Here is a 23509-nt window from a genome sequence, read left to right as displayed (position 1 = left end):
ATGGCAAAAATAGGAACGCTGATTATGATTTGAATGGCTATTGTTTGAGAGAGGGGAACGTTCAACGAGATCTGGGTGACCTTATGCAGCATCAACTTACAGTAAGCATAAAGATTCAGCAGAGAGTAAAGAAGACAAACTGCATGTTGGCCTTCCTAGTGAGTGGATTTGAGTACAGGAGAAAGGATGTCTTCCTGCAATTATACAAGGCCTTGGTGAGGCTGCACCTGGAATATTGTGTGCAGTTTTGGTCCCCTTATCGGAGGAAGGATATTCTTGCTAAAGAGGGAGTGCAGGGAAAGTTTACCAAATTGATTCCTGGGCTGGCAGATTTAACATATAAAGAAATATTTAATTGACTAAGATTGTATTCAGTTGAATTTAGAAGAATGAGGGGGAGTTCTCTTAGAAACCTATAAAATTCTAACTGGACTAGACAGGTTAGATGCAGAAGAATGTTCCTGATGGTGGGGTGACCAAAATCACGGGGTGATATTGAAGGATAAGAGGTAAACCAAATTTATACCCTTAATCTGTAATGGTTCCCTGCTACTAGTTCTTAGTTCATCCTGAAGAAGGGCTTATGCCTGAAACATCGAACATTCCTGAAGAAGGGCTTATGCCCGAAACATCGGATCTCCTGTTCCTTGGATGCTGCCTGACCTGCTGCGCTTTTCCAGCAACACATTTTCAGCACTGGTTCTTAGTTCAGCCAAGGTCTTGAGCAAACAGAAGGGCTGGATTTGAGAGTGAATTTTGTTAAAGACTGGTTCTTCGGTCGATGAAATGGTCACATTGGTATCAGACTCCATTAGAACTGGGTGACCATTTCACCAGACATTTACTTTGATTGGGTAAAAGTGAGGACTGCAAATGCTGGAGATTAGAGTCGGAAGGGTGTTGCTGGAAAAAGCACAGCAGGTCAGGCAGCATCCGAGGAGCAGGAAATTTATTTTGGTTGGTTCCGATTTGGATGTTGCTATGAAATTTAATTGTTCCCAACCAGACGTAGGTGGACATTCCAAGTTGGGCAGTCTCCTGGATACTGGCCTATGAGTTCTGACTCAATTTACATCTAGTAGGATCTTTTGCTCTCCCGGGTACACATACCAGCAACAGCTATAATGTTTTATCAACCCAAATCCTGAAGAAAATTTTATCTGTTTGGTTGAAGCTTGGCTTTTTTTGGGGGGGGGGAGGAGTTTGCTGTGGGCTGACCTAGAGTCCATCTGTTCCAGATATGTCCTGAGAGAGGCTCTGCAATTGCCTTCACTCAAATGGTGTTTTCTAAACTCATTCGGACTGGTGATGGTGTCCACTTTCATCAGAATATGCTGCAACTCCTATATTGACTTGCCATATTTTCTAATGATAAAGCCAGTTATAGTGCCAGTTTGAAGTCTAATTGGGCTTCAGCTAGTACGTGGTTTTACGTGGTTACATCATTAATCACACAAAACAAGGGATCGCTCAGTATCTCATTTAGTGTTAAACCAAAATCACATGCCTCTGCCAGTCATCTTAAACTAGTCAGAAATCCTGATATGAATTCCTCCGGTTCTCAATTGCCTGGTAAAACCAATAGCATATCAGAATTAAAGGAGGCTTAGGGTCATAATTTTCCTTAACTAAACCCATCAACCTTTGAAAGGTTTGCGCATCTGGTGTCACAAGGAAAGTTAGGTTCTTAATAAACGAAGAAACTATGGATCCACAAACTATCAGGAGAATTAGTAATTATTTTCATTTGCTCCAAAGTCATTTGGCTGGAAAAAATAGTGCATTCTTTCCACATACAGGGCCCAGTCTTCGTCAGCAAGAATGAATGAATCAAGCTTCCCAAATAACAGAATGATGCCAAAATTGCTTACTCCAGCTCAAAGAAATTTCTTCCAGAGCATGCTTTTCTCTCGTCACCACTGAAAAAACTCCACAGAGGCTGGTATCCCATCACCAACTCACCCTTTATTTACATGTGGAGGGGCCTTGACACTGATACACCTCCCTCAGAGCCAGCTTTCAGAGTGCACAGAATCTCTGACACTCCTCTGTCAGCCAATATTCCCTCATTAGACCAGATTGACATTGCCAATCAATGAACTCATATTCTCTGAGTTACGCCTGACTGAACTTGTTACAATCACTACACTGTTGTTCAATATTGCAGCCATGTTTTACCCGGTGATATCCCACAAACAACAATAAGGTGAAGCAATAAAATGGCTCTCTTTGTTGGAAAAGCAGTTTAGTTAGGATAGTCAGTCACCAAAAATAACAGCAAATTTTATTATAGAATTTTCAAACTTCACCTGAATGGAAACACTTAAATAGTGTCAACTTAATTTCCTTGTTGAAGATTTAAAATTAGAACCTAAGATAATCTGAGTCAAGACAAATGAGAATTGCGACTAAACTGAATTATTGACTCTTCAATTCATTTCATTGAAAAATTTTGCCTAGTCTAAATATCCTGCTTTCCTTTCAAAACTAGTTCCATGACATCTTTCTTTTGGTAAATGAGTTAATTAATACCTATTTACAGATGCAAAGATGAAAATAACTCTTGATTATTATGGGAACACTTTTTTCATAAACCTAAACAATTGTTTTCCACAATACTTTTCTCTGTTGTCTTTTGTCTGCTTTCTAGCTTTTCTAATGTCTTCATTTTATTGCATTATTCCAATTATTGTGGAAAAACAATGATAAACAGTTCTACTACATGGTATTTTTTTTAGTAGAGTAAACTTTGCGTTCCTGGCAATATCTTTGACAATTGATTGAAATCTGTTAACTAGGTAGGACAGTCAATCAGTGAAGTAAGTGAGGTTTGGCAATGCTTTGCCCTTTCTCAATGCTGTTAAGCAATTGAAAATATTCTTAATGTGAGTAGGCTGTGTGCCTCATGTCTGTTGTGGCAATGACATTACTTCAGGAAGAGGTGAGTCATAGTTCATACCTCACAAAACAAATAAGCTGGGAAGTGACTTTAATTCATTTGTCAACATATATTGTGCACAAATCAAAGTCAAAACTATATTTAAGAGAAAGTTCATTTTGTGTTTCTGATACAAGACAAATTGCTTCTTCAATCTTGTAAAAAGCAATGTTAAAAGTTCATTCAATTGATAGACATTTGCCCTTCTGTTTATGATTAAATCATTCTCCGGTTTTCATCCAATTAAACTTTTACTGAGTGAAATTTAGATCAAAAATTTAGTTTCTGTTGCTTTGAATAAAACTATTCTTTTTTTGTGATCTCCTTTCAAAACAGATTAATACAACATTATTTTAGTACATGCATTTAAAATCATTAAAATAAGTGAAGAATTATTCTTACTGAATATTTTGAACACAAATTTGACAATTGCATTAACATCAAATGAATCTTCTTAACATCAGGCTATTATATTTTGTAACAAAGTAGATGAAACTTAATACTGAGTAGAACCTTAACTCCTTACATTAATTAACCATTACTTATCATGTCCCATTTATTTATTTGACATTTACTTCCTGATCACAGTTCATTAACTCCTTTAATTAAATTATGTAGCAACAGTGTTCTTCACATTACATCTCTATGCCATCAACAAAATCGATTCCATGACATTAGATTTCACCAATACTTAAGTCCTCCAACACCTTTGTCTACAGACAGAGATAGACTTTTCATCAATACTGAAAGCTTATGACTCACTATGAATGTTGGCTGTGTACGTCATTCAAAACCTACCGCAAAAACTTTGTCTTGACTGGAGAACTTGAGCTACCTTTTTGAAAGCAACACAAGCCTTTGAATATTTATCAACAAGAATTCTTAGTAAGCTTTCCCAATAGTAGAACTTCATAGTAATCCATCAGTGAATAATAATGGCTCAAACCCTTGTTAATTAAAGTGCATTCTCAAGCATCACCATTGATAGATGTATTGCATTAGATGGTGCAAAAGAAGAAAGAATATATCAAGAATATTGTTTGGAGTTCCATAACATTTTAAAAAATGCCAAATGAAGCACTTGGGTCAAAATATAAAGGCAAATGAAAAAGATACACACTACAAGGTACGAGACAAGTAGCACGCATTCTCATACATCAGATGAGAAAGTTATGTCTGTTTAGTGACAGTAGGAATGTAGACACATGCAATCAATTTCCAAGCTTACTTCTAGGTGAAACAATGATGGATGCTAGCAGATTTCCATTGACTGTGGCCAGCCGTGATTGCTAACACCTTTAATGCTCTGTAATTTACTGCTACTTTCCTCCCAGCATTGTATCCCTACAGAAAGGGCACCAATTAAGAAAAAAATCCATTTATTCATCCCTGTTGTTCTAAAGGTTTGGTCACGGATTTCCACTGGATTAGTTTACACATATGAGCAAGGCGCTGCAATGGTTTATCCTTGCATCCTGCAGAATTGGTTGCCCAGGAAATTCTTCTTACATATAGTTATGATTAACAAGTCAAAATCAATTTGATTGGTTATGTTATGAATGCACCTCCCATGGCCAACAAATCCTTTTGTAGGAGTCAAACCCAGAGCTGCTAGCCTAGAAGTAGGGACACAAGCACTGCACTACTGCCAATCTCCGAGAAATTCTACTAAACAGCTTCATAGTAACTTTACCAAACTGTCACAACCATCTAAGAAAATATTTGGGAAGTTGGCCAAAAACTCTTCTAAAGGTAACGTTTAAAGGTAGAGAGAAATAGCACAGAAAGAGATTTAGGGAAGAATTTCCAAAGCTTAGGACATTGCCTGCTGGAGCAATTAAAATCAGGAATGCTTAGAAGGCCACAGAGGAACTGGGAGAGGTAACAGAATTTAGCATGAATGAAATCAGGGAAGTTAAAGTTAAAGGTAAAATCCAATTCAAATAAAATTGAGTGAGCTTATTACAACAGGTACAAAGGGTTGTGATATCAGATCACCAATGGCAGTAATCAGCAATGAACATATAAGTCAAAAAGGCTAAGTCAGTAATACAGTCCTGAAGGAGTAAAACGGCAGCAGAGCTGAAATTCTGAAATTCTGTTGAAACTCAAAAGAACAAAAGAAAGTGGATTGTAGTTCCCAACTATCAAGAAGATGGCAGATTGATAAGTTGTCTTTCACCTTATATGACATACATACAATTTTCCCTAGAGGTTATCTTATGTGTTGAGCACTTCATATGTCAGTGCATATTTCTAAGGCAACAACTTGAAAGAGCGAGATCTCTCTCAAAAGATCAGCTGTTCATGTGCGCTATTTTTCAAGCACGTTGGTACAGCCTGAGTAAATGCCTATACATAAAAAGCAATGTTAATATTGTCCTTACATTTAGACCTCAAAAAATTCACCCAGTCTAAATTGGTTTAAAAGATTTTCATTCCATCTTAATTGTTCAGTGAACTAATAGGATTAATAAGCCAAAACTGGAAATTTACAATCATTGCATTCACTGAAGTAATCCTATGGCTTAAAAGAAGGTTCTGTATATGATTGCACATTTTCTTAATTATACTTTATGATATTCAGGAGTCACGATTTTAGTGATATTTTTAGGAATCTTTTAAAAAGGAAAGGAAATCAACATGTTGAAACTGCAAAAGATCAGTACTCACCGGGTTAAGGGAATAATCTCTGTAATGGCTGCTTAGACCAACGCATTAACAGCTGTTGGTTTATTTAATTTGTTTTTAATTGAAGAGATATCCATCCCTGAGAAAAAAAACAGCTTTGAATTAATTGCATGTATCGGGTACGATGTAATTACAAGACCAAACAAGAAGGATATTTCACAGACAATAAAAATCATTCCAAGTCTATAAGACTGTAATTTTGCAAATAAATTGAGTTAAGTGGTACCTCAACAGCAGCATAAAGTGCAATCAGTTTGGTTGCAGCAACATCTAGCATCTCTTTAACTTGTGTGAAATTTCCTTTTATGTTTTTTTATTTGTACATTTGTGTCTTGCCCTTTGTGTGTGTGTGTATTTTAAAATGCTAGACTCATAAATTAACTAAAATGGGAAACTAAACATGCAAACAAACAGATAATTGCTCTTTTCCAAAGACAACACTCTTTTAAAGTGATGCATCAAATGATACCTTACTTGCATTATTTTGGTTATATTATTAACTTCCAAATGCAGAAATAGCAAAATAGAAACTCTAAAATATTTTTGAGTATATGAATTGGGATACTAAAATAATCTCACACAACTAATAATAGTTAGGCATACATTGTCATGCACGAAACTGTTTTGCTATTTTTGGAGTTATCTCTAAGAGCTGCCTAGCTCTTTTATCATGCTTTGGTTAACAGACTGTGTATGATACAAATTAACACGGGGAATCTGCTCCATTTTTCTGTTGTGGGACTGTGATTTTTGAAACTGTGGCTAATCACAGACTGAGTGATCTAGTCTGGACCAGCTAAGTTCATAAACCGTCATTTCATTTCTACAGATGGTGAAGTACCGTTTCTTTCAGCACAGGATTAACCAAAACCTGAAAGGAAAGGACTGTGGTGACTCAGTGATGGGGTCTTTGATGGTTTGGGTAATTCAGAAGAATGTTACTAACTGCACAATGAATATCTTCAAGAGACAATGAACTTGCAGGAAATTGCCCACAAGAAATGTCTACAACTTGAAGACAATGAAAGTAAAGCAAAAAAAAACTTTTCTTAATAAGGGCATGAAGGATATATTCTGTTGATAACATTTTAAATAAGAATGTCTGTAATGCTTAAATGAAAAAAAAAACACATCAAAAACTGAATGCATAGCAGTTTGAGCAGCAGTTCCTCAACGAATTGAAGACAAATTTTATAATAGAAGATTTGTCAGCTTGATGCATTTGGTGTCAGACAGTTGGAGGGTTTGAGCTTCAGGGAGAAGCTGAATAGGCTGGAGTAGCTCATGCTGAAGGATGAACTTGTAGAGGTTTGTAAAATCATGAGGGGCATGGATAGGGTAAATAGGCAAGGGTTTTTCCCTGGGACAGGGGAGTCCAAAACTAGAAGGCATAGGTTTAAGATGAGAGGAGAAAGATTTAAAAGGGACCTAACAGGCAACTTTTTCAACCAGAGGGTGGTGCATGCATGGAATGAGCTACCAGAGGAAGTGGTGGAGGCTGGTACAATTACAACATTTAAAAGGCATCTAGGTGGGGTTATGAATAGGAAGGGTTGAAAGGATATAGGCCAAGTGCTGGCAAATGGAACTAGATTAATTTAGGACATCTGGTTGGCATGGATGAGTTGGACTAAAGGGTCTGTTTCTATGCTGTACATCTCTAATACTCTATGACTTTAGATCTGATAGCATCTATAGTGGGAAATCAGAGTTACCATTGCAGGTCAAGTGACCCTTCCACAGAATTGGCAAGAATTGTGGCAGAATTGGATGAGAAATCTTTTATGCATTTCACAAGAATCATGGAGCGATTCCAGTCAAGCAGTGGCAAATTGCCAATTAGTGAGAACTATTGCTTGTTAAGTACTTCATTGGCCCAATTTGCTTCCCTGATTTTCATCTTCCTATCTGACCTAACTTGCCAACTAAACTAAAAGTCAAGAAACCTCAGCATTGAAGTCAGAGCTGCTTCAGCTCACTGCTCACTCCAAATGACCTGTGTGTCAGACATTGGGCACCAAAAGATCAGGGCATACTCCATGAGCACTGGACAACACAGACATTGGCATCTGATATATGCCAACTGCTAAAATATAATTATGGCATATCTCTGATTCACTTACAGGATGCTTTTAAAATTCAGTTCTACGTCAGGTTTCACCAGCAACTCTCATTGTAATACTGAAGACAGGACCCTGTGTGTTCAGGGACCTGTACACAGCTCATGGACTTGACCAGACTGCATCTCTCAGCTCTTCACCTGCTGTCATAGCGCCTTCTCACTCAGAGCTTCCTAGTTGCTTAGAGTGTCACTGTCTCATGTTGCCTTGTTTGAACTTTGCCCTCTCAGCCAGAGAAACCAGGCTGATGTTCCTTCTGCCTTACCTTGCCATTTAGCACAGTTACAAAGGTAGGAAACTTATCTTAGTTGTCAGCAGGCCTTAGTCAAGTCAAAGGAATAGGCATTACCCAAAGAGTCCTAGCACAGTAAGTCAAGAGCAGTTTTCATTACCAGTCCAGGGGCTTGGAAATGGTCAGTCAGTGATTGAGGGTGGTCAGAGACAGGATGCTGTCTGCAGAAGAGGTAATGAGTTGAATGTTCAGCTGCCCACTACTCGTCATGAATCTTTTATCTGAATGGGGGTTATTTTCCTCCTGGACTAAGAGAGAGGCAGATGTTAAGAAAGATGGAAGTGGGTGGCACAGCTGTTACATCTGGTGCAAGTACAAGTTGGCCTGAGTGAGTAAGTAGATAGTGTGGAGACTGCACAGGGTTAGTGGTGTTGGAGGTTGTGGTGGGTAACGGTGAATGAGGGAAATATTTCAGGCACAGATGAGAGTGTATGTTAGCGCAAGGGATACTGATATGAGCAGAATGCTGAGTTGTTCAGGGATTGGCATGTGGTGAGATGGGGATGGAATTGGATGTGTAAACTTCACTTTAAAGTGCTCTACAAATGTGGTAATCTACAAATGAGGAAAAGAATGTTTTCACGAAGCAAGTAAATAGGCTATGAAATGCACTGCCTGGAAATATGGTGGAGGCAGGTTCAATTAAAGGAGTGAAAAGGGCATTTGGATAGAAATGGTGTGCAGGAATATTGGACATGATTTGGAGATGCCAATGTTGGACTGGGGTGTGCAAAGTTAAAAACCACACAACACCAGGTTATAGTCCAACAGTTTTTTTTTGGCAGCACTAGCTTTCAGAGTGCTGCTCTTTCGTCAGGTGGTTGTGGAGTATAAGATTGTAAAACACCCATTTATAGCAAAGGTTTACAGTGTTATATAACTGAAATTATATAAAATTGGCACTGGGTAATAGAACCAGTGCGTGCACAATGGGCCAAACCCCTTTCTGCACTGTAATAATTCTGCGATTTAATGTGATGAGTTTGGTAAGATGTGGTAAGAAGATGTGTTCGTTCTTACTGTTGGAATCCATCCAAATAACTCAATACAATTCAGTCTTAACCAATAAAAATGTAAGATTCAGCCCACGTTATTTCATTGTGTTCAAAGTGTTGGTTCTTGGATCTTGATATAAGCTCAAGCCAGACTTCTTAACAACTGTGAAACCATTTTCACTATCACACTCTACACAATGGCGAGGCTACAGGACAAAAGGCTCCAGGCTGTATGATGTCCACGTCCTTTAGAGAACACTAAAACATGATGATTAAGGTCACAGTAACATCACAGCTTCCCTCAGAGACATATTCATTAAACATCTCTTCCCGGTTTCTTTTTCCAGTTTCCAACTAAAAGTACTTTCTTAACATTATTAACTAAAATGTTTAAACATTGCTTTTAGGAGATTAAGTTGAAGCTTTTCACCTTGCACTCAGTAGAAGCAAGAAGCAGATTTGAACAAAAGGACACTACGTTAGACAGTATAAGAGGGTGCTGATTAGTTAGGTCATCATAATAGTTTTAATTTCCAGACGAGGTAGGTAGATTCTGACTGGCTAATGATCATAAATTTGATTTTGGTGTAACTCTTAGCACAGTCAGGATTATTTAAGAAATGATTTCTAACAGCAAAATCTTTTCTATTTGGTTGATATACTTTTCAGAGGCTTGCCAGTTGAGCATCTGCTACCTGCTGCAAATTGTCAATTGCACACATTGTCTGACAGAATCTACCAGTCATTGGAATGTGCAGCCTATATGCATGGCATCATACTGGTACTGAAACCCATATCACATCATTCATTTGTGTGGTAGACAAAACATCTTCTTCACTTGATGGTAGTGGGAGAAACTGTTGTCGGTTTACTGTAAAATAGTAGAGAGAGCTAGCTTCATTGTTATTCAGATCATTGAGAAACTTTCTCCTTCCACAGCAATCTGAGATAGACCAGGTTGCCCATCAAGGCCAACATTTAACTAAAGGCCTTTTCCTGGAGACTGGATGTATTTTAACTCAATCATCTCCTATCAGAATCTTTTATATCATGTATTCAAGCATTGAGGAGACTTCACAATTGTATCTCAAGTGGCCATTTGAAATGGCATAGATGAAAAATAATAGCAAGGCCGGCCTGGAATCATGCCTTCTGAAACTGAACCCAAACGCCGAGAATCCAAAAGTTCATAGCACTGAACAGATTGGTGGCATGTTGGCTGCTGGATCAGAATGAAGCCAGGAGGGTGCTCATCATCCTGTTCAACAGGACGTCAGTTATTTCTACACCTTTCACCATACCTTCTACTGAAGAGATCTCTGACAATGAAAGATGGTTGGATAGTGAAGCTAAGCTGTCAAGGACGTGCTGCGGAGGATCACTATTTTCAGATTTCTGTATCGTGTGTTCAATTCCCGGATGAAAGCTGAATGTATCATCAAGATACATAGGATGTCAATTCACTCCTTCAAAAGGACTTACTCCTGGCTTATGAAGAATTAAGGAAAATTTCTTCAGAGATAGCGGTCTTTAGTGGAAAAGCACAGTCAAGATTCCTTGGAATGCATACGGAGCACCACAGAACATTCTGGATGAAAAGACAAAGTAAGTATGCCTTGCTTTACCTCATGTTGGTTAAATCATCAATTACTTTACCTCACTTTGGGTAAGTCTTTGAGCCATTACCTTCAGGAAATCTTTCAAGATTCATTTGCCTCATTGCTCAACTTTGCCTTTTGATTGCTCAATCTTATATTGTTGTTCTTCAAGTTGTTTCAGAATGAAGGAGATAGCCTAGATCCTAAATTTTTCTGATGTAAAGGCAAGTGTTTCAGATATAATTCAATTGGTCAACTGCTCAATTTGAAGTAAAACACACATTTTATTCTTACACTACAGTTAAATACAAGCAAAAGAAAGAAGCATTGATCTAACTTTAATACTCTTAGAAAACTTACAGAATAGTAGATTATTTAACCACTAAACAGCAATTGTTCCAACATAGTAACATCGCACAAACACACTCTTGGCAAAGGCAAATTCAGTAAAATATATTGTCTCACGTGCAATGTTTTTCCTGTCAAGGAGAAAAGAATATCAAGAGAACTCAAGATTTTAGCTGTAACCAAGAGAAAGACAGCTTTAATGGTCAGCTTCAAAACCCCAGCAACTAATGAAAGCTAAACTAAACCCTGGTTCTGTGGGAGCCTGACTCCGCCCATTCATGTTGCTTCTGTTGTTCCAGTGCTTAAATAAAAACCCAAGGCCTCATAAGCTGTTTACTTTATTAGCTTGGAGGAGACAGGTCAGTGCCTATGACTCAAAACCTTTCTTCATAAAAAATAACGCCAGGACAAATACACCTCTTAAAGCCATAGTGTTGTCACACCAGTCATTGTGTTCTTCTTTAGATTACTTGAGTCTTGGCACAAGCTCAGGTCTGACTTCTTAGTAACTGTCATACTATGTTTATTCTCACATGTACATGTACTGAAGTGTACAGAACAATATGCTCCCTGCTATATATACTACAACATTAACAGATGATCACGGAGGTTGCAGTGTTATCACAGTTTGCCTCAGATGCTTGTTAACATATTCATTAAACTCTATATATCCCTGCACACTGGTGAGCTAACTTATATTTATGTCAGTAGAATTTATGTGGTAAAAACAATGACTGCAGATGCTGGAAACCAGATTCTGGATCAATGGTGCTGGAAGAGCACAGCAGTTCAGGCAGCATCCAAAGTGCAGCGAAATCGACGTTTCGGGCAAAAGTCCTTCATCAGGAAACATTCCTGATGAAGGGCTTTTGCTCGAAACGTCGATTTCACTGCACTTTGGATGTTGCCTGAACTGCTGTTCTCTTCCAGCACCACTAATCCAGAAGAAAGTAGAATTTATGTGCCTTGCCTCACACTAATGATTGCAAGTACCTTCTTTTAGGATATTAAGCCCACTATCATCCATAGCATAGACATTACAGTTGGTCATATGGAACTTCATTGAACCTATTCATCCATCAAACTGCTAATCCCTCAGCTTTAGGAGCTCCTCAGATAGAACATATGATAAAACAATTCACGGAAGTCCACAAATATTGATTATTGGAAAACCTCTCATAACAATAGCTCAGCACTTAACAGCATATATGATCCACACTAATTGGAACAGTAAATGTAATAGCCACTCATTCAGTTATTGACATGGTGAGTGAGAAGCAGGCTTTTTAAAAACAAACTAATGAATGGTACGGTATCTGGGACACACTCACTCACACATACTTTTGGTTAGAGCCTGAATGTGTAACAGGGAACATCTTCTGCATGTAGATACAGCAAGGGGTTAATGATGACAAACAGCCAAGTGGTCTCTTTCTGCACTGTGAGGATTCTATGATTGCTTTTTCTTCCTTTCACACAAGTGCCATTTAAAGACATCATCAACTACTTACAAGTTAACTACTGATTAATGTCTTCTAGCTTTTGCTACCTTGTAAGTGATGGGGGTTTGGAGCACAGGGTAGTATTTGGATCTAGTAATGCAGGTGATAGAATAAGGTATTTGAAGATGCATCCACTGTCCTTGCCCACTTGTATTAAGTCACTGAACTTTGTGAAATTGTATCCAAGTCCTCAAGCCTTGACTGCTGATATTGAACTCCACAGCCATCAGCTCCATGAACTTGTGTCTGGAGAGCTGCTGAGCTTCTGAAGGCAGGAGATATCTCTATTACTTTCCATTTACTCCACCAAGGCCTTCACTTGAAACACTTAGAATATATGCTTTCCCATTTGGCCAGTTCTTCCCAGGACAGATTTACTTTTTATACAAGTTTCAACATCTGCTCCAGATTCAACATATTTGCAGGCTGGATTTAAGCAGACAAGACTAATTTTAAATGATGCTGAAAATTTCAGATTGTTATACATGCAGGCACTGTTCAGCACAAGTGATACTGTCTGCATGCAGACATTATTGAAATATGCAGTTACCAAGAAATTGGTACATAGCCTGCATTTCGTTGAACATGCAGAAATTAAAGGAGCATTGTAAACACTACTGCGGTTTTTTGCAATGTAGTTTTAGTCCCACCCACTCAACCATTGCACATTATAGACAATATTCTAGATTAGTGGCGCTGGAAGAGCACAGCAGTTCAGGCAGCATCCGAGGAGCAGTAAAAACTGCTGTGCTCTTCCAGCACCACTAATCCAGAATCTGGTTTCCAGTATCTGCAGTCATTGTTTTTAACTACCATTATAGACAATAGACAATAGGTGCCAGTAGGCCATTCTGCCCTTCGAGCCTGCACCACCATTCATTATGATCATGGCTGATCATCCTCAATCAGTATCCTGTTCCTGCCTTATCTCTATAACCCTTGATTCCACTATCTTTGAGAGCTCTATCCAACTCTTTCTTAAACGAATCCAGAGACTGGGCCTCCACTGCCTTCTGGGGCAGAGCATTCCACACACCCACCACTCTCTGGGTGAAGAAGTTTCTCCTCATCTCTCTCCTAAATGGCCTACCCCATATTTTTAAGCTGTGTCCTCTGGTTCGGGACTCACCCATCAGCGGAAACATGTTTCCTGCCTCCAGAGTGTCCAATCCTTTACACCCATTGTCTATCATTCTAAGAAAACATTTTTTTCTCTCAGTACTCAAGTTGTATATCAAAAAGGAAATGTTTGTGCCATTGCACCAACTGAAGAAAGTTTTTCTCTTTATCTTCGAAAACATTTCAAGAACGCCCAGAATTAAAAATGAGAGCTTTCTATTCTGGTCAAATATTAAGGTGAGGAGCATAGTGAGACATAAATTCAACTGTTTGATCAAACAATTGGGGTTAAGGAATAATTCAGCTGTCATAGCTAGTTGAAACTTTAACATGACATCTACAAACAGATGGTATGTAAACGTATTTATTGAGCAAATTAAACAAGATTGCATCACTGATTTGTTTTGGTTGACAACTCTTCCTGGAGAATCTGCTGTGAACATTTTCAGCTGTGAAATATATGTTTGAGAACTCTCTCAATATCTTTAGCTTTAGCTTTACCTGTATGTCTGGGATTGGTTAGTTAGTCCATTAAGTACAAGCTTGTACAATGAAAGTTATTTTTGTTTGATTCCTTCACGGAATGTTGCCAACACCAGCGAGGTCAGCATTCCTAACCTGTCCCAAATTGGAAAAATTATAGTCTGTTGCCTTCTTGTTGTTTCTTTGCTTTCTATCATGATACATGCATTTCTCCCTTTAGGGGAGTAGTGGGAAAGTGTCGAGAGGACTAGCAGGTTGATTATTAACCTGTCTGAAGTATGCCATGTATGATTAGCCAAGCACTGACAATACCTGAAGTCTGATTCTTATGACTCCCAGGAGACATATAGCTTTAACTCTGTGTTTCTCTCCATGGAGGCAACTAGACCTGTTGAGTTTCTCCAGCCTTATTTATGTTCGTTTCAGATTTCTAGCATTCCCAGTATTTTGCCTTCATTAACTCTTGGAGGGTAACTTGAAACTGGAGCTAATGGCTCAGAAAAAGGGGTATTAACTTCGAGTCACGAAACCTCTGTTGTGAGAGGTTATTTAATTCAAAAGTAATTTTTCTTGTTCAGCTGTGGAGTACAAATTATGTGATAGCAGCCTTACAAAATGGACTAATAATGACATACCATTAATCATCGAGGTAAAAACAATGACTGCAGATGCTGGAAACCAGATTCTGGATTAGTGGTGCTGGAATGGCACAGCAGTTTAGGCAGCATCCATTAATCATGTCCCTTTCATACTCTAAATCAATCCACAAGGTCCACAGTGGTTTGAGCAAAGACCAATCGGTATTAAAGGTGCTTTATGGAATGTCAGCTTCCTACACCTCAACACTGGGGAAACTACAGATAGCGTCTTCTCCCACAAGAACAAATTCCATTCCCTTGCTGTCAACTGTGCTTTCATCTTCTGATCATTTCACAGCATGTCTTAGACTGCTTACCATCTTGACTGGTTCTGTGCTAAGCTTTGAGTACTGTACGGCTGTGCTTTCAAATACCACAATCACCAGTTTGTGGCATTCTGGTTGTGAAGTTCACTGCCACCGATCCTTCTCCTTTGATATTGTGTCTAATTATCAGAGGTAGAGAAGAGCTCACTGGTGAGTCTAAGCAGAAGAGGCACTTTTCTTAGTTAACAGTTAGTTTCTTATACCAGTCCAACTGGTACAATTTGCCAGGCATAATTACTGAGGACTGTCAGAAACTGTACAGAATACATGTTCTCCCTTCAGGTACTCATTCAAAAACTTGACTGTTCCTACCCAAAGCTTGTGTGACATCAAATTGGGTAGAACCCAGTCTAACATGAACATTTAGTCCATCAGACCTATTCAGCACTCACCACCTCTACAAATGCATCAGTTCCATCTTCACCCCAGTCCATCTGCTGATCTAAAACACATATATACCATTGTTGATTCCAAGCTTGACTCCTGCAATGTTCTTTTTTACTGACTCATTTTCTAGCTTCCACTAACTTCAGCTCTTTCCAAATTCTGCATAAACACCTGTCCCTCACTGGGACAAGATTTTCCATTTTAAGACAAGGTCCAAATCTGTGAGCATTTCAAAGCGGAAAACCCACAATCCATTAAGGTGGCTCTTCCAGCAATCAGGCAGCTGATTAGTGACAATTAGCTCTCTGCCAGAATTAAGACCCCAGATCAGGAGGTCCCTGCTGGCCTGTAACTGCCAGCGATTCAGAGGCAAAAAGCGAGGCTGCTTGCGGGACACCATTTCTCCTAGATTCTCAGGATGGACGACCACTGAAAGGAAAGATAAATATTACCTGCAGGAATTTCTGGGTCAGGGATTGTGTGGTGAAGGTGGCCATCACTATCATCACTTCCTAGGCTCAGTCTTGTAAAAATTAGCTGCTGATCCTTTCTCCTCTTCTCCGGATCTGAAATATTTGCAGTCCCAGCAGAATGAGGTGCTTACAGTAGTCAATAATTGATCAGTTAAGAGCCTAAATTGGCAGTAGACCAAAAAGTTTGAGGTTGGAGCTTCTGCCCTAGAACACAATTCAGATGGAGGTCAGAAGGCTTGGGAGCTCTTGTTGTCATCTTTCTACTCAATGCTGTTCACATCTTGCTTTCAGGGCTGCTCTTTCCAGGCTCCAGTAGATTGTGCCTCATGTTTTGTAGGTCTCTCTCCTTACTGATTTAAAGTGGTTTCAAAATCCAAAATGTATGAACCCTTGGACAGAACCTTGTGCTGCACCTGGAAGCAGGAAGAAATTTGGGTAGTGGAAAATAACTCGGCATCCCATGAGTGGCTCAGGAGAACACGTAAACTTCAATGCAGCTGAGGCATGGTAATAAAAAGCCTGTAAGCAGTATATGTTTGACATGACTCTGCACTGTTACAGTTCAAGACTGTATACTGAAAGCTAATCTTTATTGTTGACCTTGTCAACTATATGGGCATGGAGCTTTTACATCTCTTATGGCTGGCTAGGCATCTGAGCAAACACTTGTTGGATCAAGTCTCTCAGCTAAGTGAGTCCTTCAGGATGCTGGCATACAGCTGACTTGGTGAAGCCAACCACTGCTAAACAGCTAAAGCTTTGCTTGGGAATGAGTACTGGAGTGGAGTGTTGGTGTCCAGGGAAGCATAGGCTCAGGAGAGGAGACTGCTGAGTTGATTCTTGCGCTGTTCAGCATGTTACTGCTCAGTTGTTTTACTCTAAACACTTCCATTGCTTTGCAAGAGACATAAGGTGCCTGCTATAAAAGGCATCTGACTTATCAGTCAAGAATTCCAGCTTGCAACTGAAGGAAAGATGAATAGATTTTCTTCAGGTTTATCATGAGTTTCAATTGCAGAGAAATAGTTATTGTGCTGATGGAGAACAAATCCCTTCTTTTTGTACCTTGTTCCCAGCCCCAAGCTAATCACATGGGAACCAATCACATAATTGTTGGCAGGCAGAAAGGTTTTCGTTATCGATATTCTGGATTAGAAATGCTGGAAAAGCACAGCAGTTCAGGCAGCAACGAGGAGCAGCAAAATCGACGTTTCGGGCAAAAGCCCTTCATCGGGAATGCAGGCTGCATTCCTGATGAAGGGCTTTTGCCTGAAACGTCGATTTTACTGCTCCTCAGATGCTGCCTGAACTGCTGTACTTTTCCAGCACCTCTAATCCAGAATCTCGTTTCCAGCATCTGCAGTCATTGTTTTTACCTTTTGTTATCGATATCTGGTCAATAGTTCACAGACCAATCAACTTTCTGCTGCTATCTATACACAACCTGTTGACTCTAGTTTGTCTAAAATCCAACTTCTATTGCCGCTTCTTCAAACAGTGTATATCACAATTCACTTGATTATCAAAATGCGCAGAAATTATTCAAAATGCTAGTTTTGAAACAGTTCTATCTCATTTTAGTCTACAATTTTAAAAAGCACACTGATAAAAAGATATGTTCTATACAGGGAACAAAAGGTGATGTTTGTCTAGTTTGAAACTAATGCAAGAATCTGCAATTGTCCCCTCTTGGAATTTGTGCCAAAGAATACAGAGTAACTTGGAGTAACCTGGACAAGGAACTGAAGCAATGACAGTCAAGGGAATATAAATAAGATTTTACACATGAGAATAGCTGGAGCTAAGGAGAATTCTCTAGAATACATAGCATATACAGAGAAGTAAGCAACTTTAAGATTGATGAGTCCTATAGACAATTGTAGACAGATTCCTGTGGACAAATCTTAACAGATTTTTTTCTTCAAGCCTTTATACATAAGAAAGTTTGTGCTTTATTTAAACAAAATTGAAAATGTAAGCATACTTCTGGTTAAACAAAGTATTTGGATTTATTTTTAAATGTTTACAGTTCCCAATTGTATTGTAAAAATTTATTTTAAAAATGACATTTTACATTTGATCTAAAGTGAAATGCAGTGCTGGAAATCAGATATCCATGATCAGTATAATGGTTGGAACATTTATCACATCTCAAATTCCATACAGTAAGGAAAAGAAATTTAATCACAAATCAGCATTGCGTCATCTAACTATGAAATGCTATTAAAATCAGCAGTACACAAATCAATTTCTCCTTCTGGTTTAACATGCAACAACAAAACTGATTTTATAGAAGGGAAGTAATAATTAGAATGAAATTGGGCTCCATTAGCTCTGTCAGTGAGGCTCAGTGGTTAGCACTACTGCCTCACAACACCAGGAACCCAGGTTCGATTCCAGCCTCAGGTGACTGTCTGTGTGGCATTTACACATTCTCCCCGTGTCTGCATGGGTTTCCTCCCACAATCCAAAGATGTGCAAACCAGGTGAATTGGTCATGCTAAATTGCCCATAGCGTTAGGTACATTAGTTAGGGGTAAATATAAGGAAGGGGAAAGGGTTGCTCTTTGAAGGGTCGGTGTGGACTTGGGCCGAAGGGCCTGTTTCCATACTGTAGGGTATCTAATCTAAAAATAATTAATCAGTGCTACTACTACTGAAGCCCAAAACTGCAAAAATGTCACCTGGAATGCTCCTGGCCATTTGTATTGTGCCCTATGTGCTACACTTCAGTTGTCAGGATGCAATGAAGGCAGGAATCATGCAGTGCACAAAGATTAAAACATCCAAAATACCCAGTGATGACCTGATGTATGATCTGACACTTTGGGCCGTGTAAGCCAAGTCAACATCTTCTTACACCCAGCAGAAATTGCAGCTAATATTTTTTTTAAAGTTTAAACATTGAAATGCGTGCGAGAGGCTTTTGACTTCTCTTTGTGACTGCACAATTAGTGGAAGTATTGGGTGCTGTTGAATGAGTTTTGAAAGTCTATTGTACTTATAAGTGGGTGATGCCAGATTTGACAAGGAGGTGTGAGAGGAATTTCAGCAGAAATGTCAGCAGAAATGTCAGCAGAAAGCCTTATCCCAATAATGCAGCTATGGTCCATTCTTGGGCTACAACATGACTTGCGTATGAAGCAGAGACTGCAGAGAGGGGAAACTGTACCAAGAGAAGGGAGGGCTCTCAATAGCAGGCTGTAGCCATCAAGAGTCCTTAGGATGTGTTTTCCTACTTCCAATTCAGCCAGGAGCAGCTAGCAAGCTGACCCATGATTCTCCTATAAGGAATGACTGAACAGTATCAACTCCGTAACCCAACATGCAGCCCACAGTACACTGAGGATAGCACTGCCAGTGCTCATCAGGTTCACCATTTCTGCACATACGGATTCTTCCAGAAAGCACATTAGCAAATCATATTCCCTTGTTCATCATTGTGACCACAGCCTTGATAGATGAGAAAAAAAGCTCACTGATTTCCCACCAACCAGAGAAAGACAGAAGAGGTACTTGATTGTGTCAGACCCGACTAATTCACAATGAAGCATAGTGCAATTGACTTGTTCAGCAGGCCCCAAATCATAATGGGGCGATGTTACATGATTGCAAGGACAGCTATTAATGAGCATGTGAACATGCCCAGGGAATCCTGTTAGTAAATGCCAGCTGTGCCGAGGTGATAGGAACATTGTAATAATCTGGAGACCATGAGCCATGAAACCCCAGAGACATGAAATTAAATCCCATGGCAACATCTGGGCAAGCACAGCAGTTCAGGCAGCATCCGAGGAGCAGTAAAATCAATGCTTCGGGCAAAAACTCTTCATCAGTTCTTGATGAAGGGCTTTTGACCGAAATGTCGATTTTACTGCTCCTCGGATGTTGCCTGAACTGCTGTGCTTTTTCAGCACCACTAATCCAGAATCTGGTTTCCAGCATCTGCAATCACCGTTTTTACCCAACATCTGGGCAATTTAAATTCAATGAATTAATCTTGAATAGAAATGTTAATCTCATTACTGATGACGACAAAACTACCAAATTATTGTTAAAATCCATCTGATTCACAAACGTTCTTCAGGGAAGGAAATCTCCCATCCTCAACCAGTCTGGCCTATATAGGAATCATGATTCACATCAGTGGTTTACTGAAAACTGTCATTGAAATTGACTGCAAAGTCATTCAACTGTAACAAACCACCACAGAAAAAATGCTGCAGGTATACCTGCACCATGCAGACTGCGGTGGTTCACAGAGAACAGCCTCACCAACATCCTGTATAACTGCAACATAACTTTGAACTTCGATACTCAGTGCCCTGACTGAAGGTCAGTGTGCCAAAAGTCTTCTTCAACTGCCCTGTCTACCTGTGACTCCACTTTCAGAGAATTGTGAATTTGAACTCCGAGATTCCTCTGTTCCACTACACTCCTTAAGCCCTACCTTTCATCATGAAACTTCTGCCTTGATTTGACTTTCCAAAATGCAAGACCTCACACTTATCTATATTAAATCCCATTTGCCATTTCTCGGCCCACTTCCCCAGCTGATCAAAGTCCTGCTGCGTTTTCTGATTGCCTTCCTCACTGTCCATGAAACTGCCTATTTTAGTGTCATCAGCAAACTTACTAATTATGCCTTGTGTATTCTCATCAAAATCATTAATATAGATATCAAACAGCAATGGGCCTAGCACCAACTGATGAGGCACTCCACTAGTCACAGGTCTCCAGTCCGACAAGCAGCTTCCACTATTACCCTCTGCTTCCTACCATCACGCCAATTTTGTGTTCAATTTGCCAGCTCTCCCTGGATTCCATGTGATTTAACCTTCCAGAGCAGCCTACCATATGGAACCTTATCAAAGGCCTTGCTGGAATCCATATGGACTACATCTACTGCCTGACCTCGTCAACCTTCCTGGTCACTTCATCAAAGAACTCTAACAAATTTGTGAGGCATGATCTCCCACTCACAAAGCCATGCTGACTACTCCTAATCAAATCCCGTCTTTCCAAATGCATGTATCTTATCTTATCTTATCTCAGAATCTTCTCAAGTAACTTACCTACGACAGATGTTAAGATTACTGGTCTATAGTTCCCAGATTTTTCTTTGCAGCCCTTCTTGAATAATGGAGTAACAATCGCTACCCTCCAGTCTTCCGGAACCTCACCTGTGGCTAATGATGATGCAATGATATCAGCCAGGGCTCCTGTAATTTCTTCTCTAGCCTCTTGCAGTGTTTTTGGATATATCTAGTTAGGACCAGGAGATTTATCCACCTTCATACATTCTAACACATCCAACACCACCTCTTCTGTGATATGGACTGTCCCCAAAATATCACCACTAACTTCCAAAGTTCCCAAGTCTTCATTTCTTTCTTCATGGTAGAAATATTCAAAATATTCATTGAAAACCTCACTCATTTCTTGTGGTTCTACACATACATGACCATTTTGGTCTTTGAGGGGCCCAATTTTCTCTCTCTAGTTATTCTTTCTCCTTTAATATATGTAAAGAACCTCTTTGGTTTCACTCTAATCTTCTCAGCCAAGGCTATCTCATGTCCCCTGTTCACCCTTCTGACTTCCTTCTTCAGTAAACTCCTGTATCCCCTATATATCTCCAGGGATTTCCTTGATCTCAGCTGCCTGTACCTGAGCCACGCCTCCTTTTTTCTGGTTAAAGCTCCGATATCTCTTGTCACCCAGGGTTCCCTATTCCTGCCAAACTTGCCCTTCAACCTCACAGAAACGTATAGACGTCAAATTCTAGCTATCTCACTTTTAAAGGCCTCCCACTTGCCAGAGATCCCTTTGCCTGCGAACAAACTACTCCAATCAACCTATGCAAGCTCTTATCTAATTCCATCAAAATTCACCTTGCCCCAATTTAGAACTTGAACCTGTGGACCAGTTTTGTTCCTCTCCATAGCCATTTTAAAGTTAATAGAAGTATGGTCACTGGTCACAAAATTTTCCCCCTTTGTCACCTCTGTCACCTGTCCTGCTCTATTTCCCAAGAGTAGGGCCCTCTATGTATTGCTTGAGGTAACTTTCCTGAATGCACTTAACAAATTCTATCCTATCTAAGCCCTTAACGCTCTGGCAGTCCCAGTCTATGTTAGGAAAACTAAAATGCCCTACAAATACAACCCTATTGCTCCTGCAAATATCCCCAATCTCCTGCAAATTTGTTCCTCTAATTCCCGTTGACTATTTGGGGGAATACAGTACAACCCCAATAATGTCACCACTCCCTTCATATTTCTTAGCTCCATCCACAATGCCTCACTGGATGATTCTCCAGTTATTTTGTCTCTGATTATTGCTTCGATACTTATCTAAATCAAAAATGTAGCTCCCCCTCCCCTTCTTCCACCATCTCTGTCCTGCCTAAAGCATGTGCACCCTGGCACATTAAGCTGCCAGTCCTGTCCCTCCCTTAGCCATGTTTCTGTAATGGCTATAATATCCCAGTCCCACATACCTATCCACTATCCTGAGTTCATTGGCCTTACCCATCTGCCCTCATGCATTGAAATAAATGTAATTTAATCCAACAGACATTCCTTGCTCCCTGTTGTGTTCCAGCCTGACCTGCCTCTTCAACTTACTATTTGTAATTACTGTATCTCCTTTGAGCGTCACGCTTGCTTCCCTGCTATTGAGGATCCTACACCCCTGCAAATCTAACTTCAGCCTTCCCTTGCAGCACTATGAAACCTGGCTGCCAAGGAATTGGTCCCCCTCAAGTTCAGGTGCAAGCTGTCCCTCTTGAACACGTCACCTCTGCCCCAGAAAGATCCCAATGATCTAAAATTCTGAGTCCCTTCCCCCGCATCACTTCTCTAGCCACGCATTCATCTGCCATATCCTCTTACTCTCACTAGCACGTGGCACTGGAAGTAGTCTGGAGATTATCACCAATGAGGTCCTGGTTTTATACTTTTTTTCCCTAGGTCTCTATAGCCACTCAGCAGGACTTCGTCCCTATTTCTATCAATGTCATTTGTGCCAACATGTACAGTGATTTCTGGTTGCTCCCCCACCCCTTGAGAACGTTCTGCAGCCACTCTGAGACATCCTGGACCCTGGCATCTGCGAGGCAACACACCATCCTGGATTCCTGTTTGCAGCCACATAATCTCCTGTCTGGTCCCGGAGCCAACGAGTCTCCCATCACTAAGCTCTGCTTACTTTTATCCTTTCCCGCTGTGCCCCAGAGCCAGTTGTAGTGCCACCAACCTGACCACTACTGCTTTACCCAGAACAGTCATCCCCCCCCAACAGTATCCAAAACCTGCTTTTGAGGAGAATAGCCACAGGGAATGCCTGCACAATCTGCCTACTCCCATTGCCTTTCCTGATGGTCACCCAGCTCCACTCTGCCTGCATTTTAGTTGTCACCACCTCACTAAAACACTTATCTCTGACACGCTCAGCACCTTGTTGATCCTGAGTACATTCAGCTCCCTAACCTGGTCTCCCAAGAGCTGTGGCTGGGTGCACTTCACACAGGTATAGCCATCAGGGACAATGGAAGCTCCCACATCCTGCAGGAGGAACATGCAACTGCCCTAACTA

The sequence above is a fragment of the Hemiscyllium ocellatum genome, chromosome 3 (assembly GCF_020745735.1).
Source record: "Hemiscyllium ocellatum isolate sHemOce1 chromosome 3, sHemOce1.pat.X.cur, whole genome shotgun sequence".
NCBI classification, from domain to species: domain Eukaryota; kingdom Metazoa; phylum Chordata; class Chondrichthyes; order Orectolobiformes; family Hemiscylliidae; genus Hemiscyllium; species Hemiscyllium ocellatum.
Note: the sequence above shows the minus strand (reverse complement) of the source record.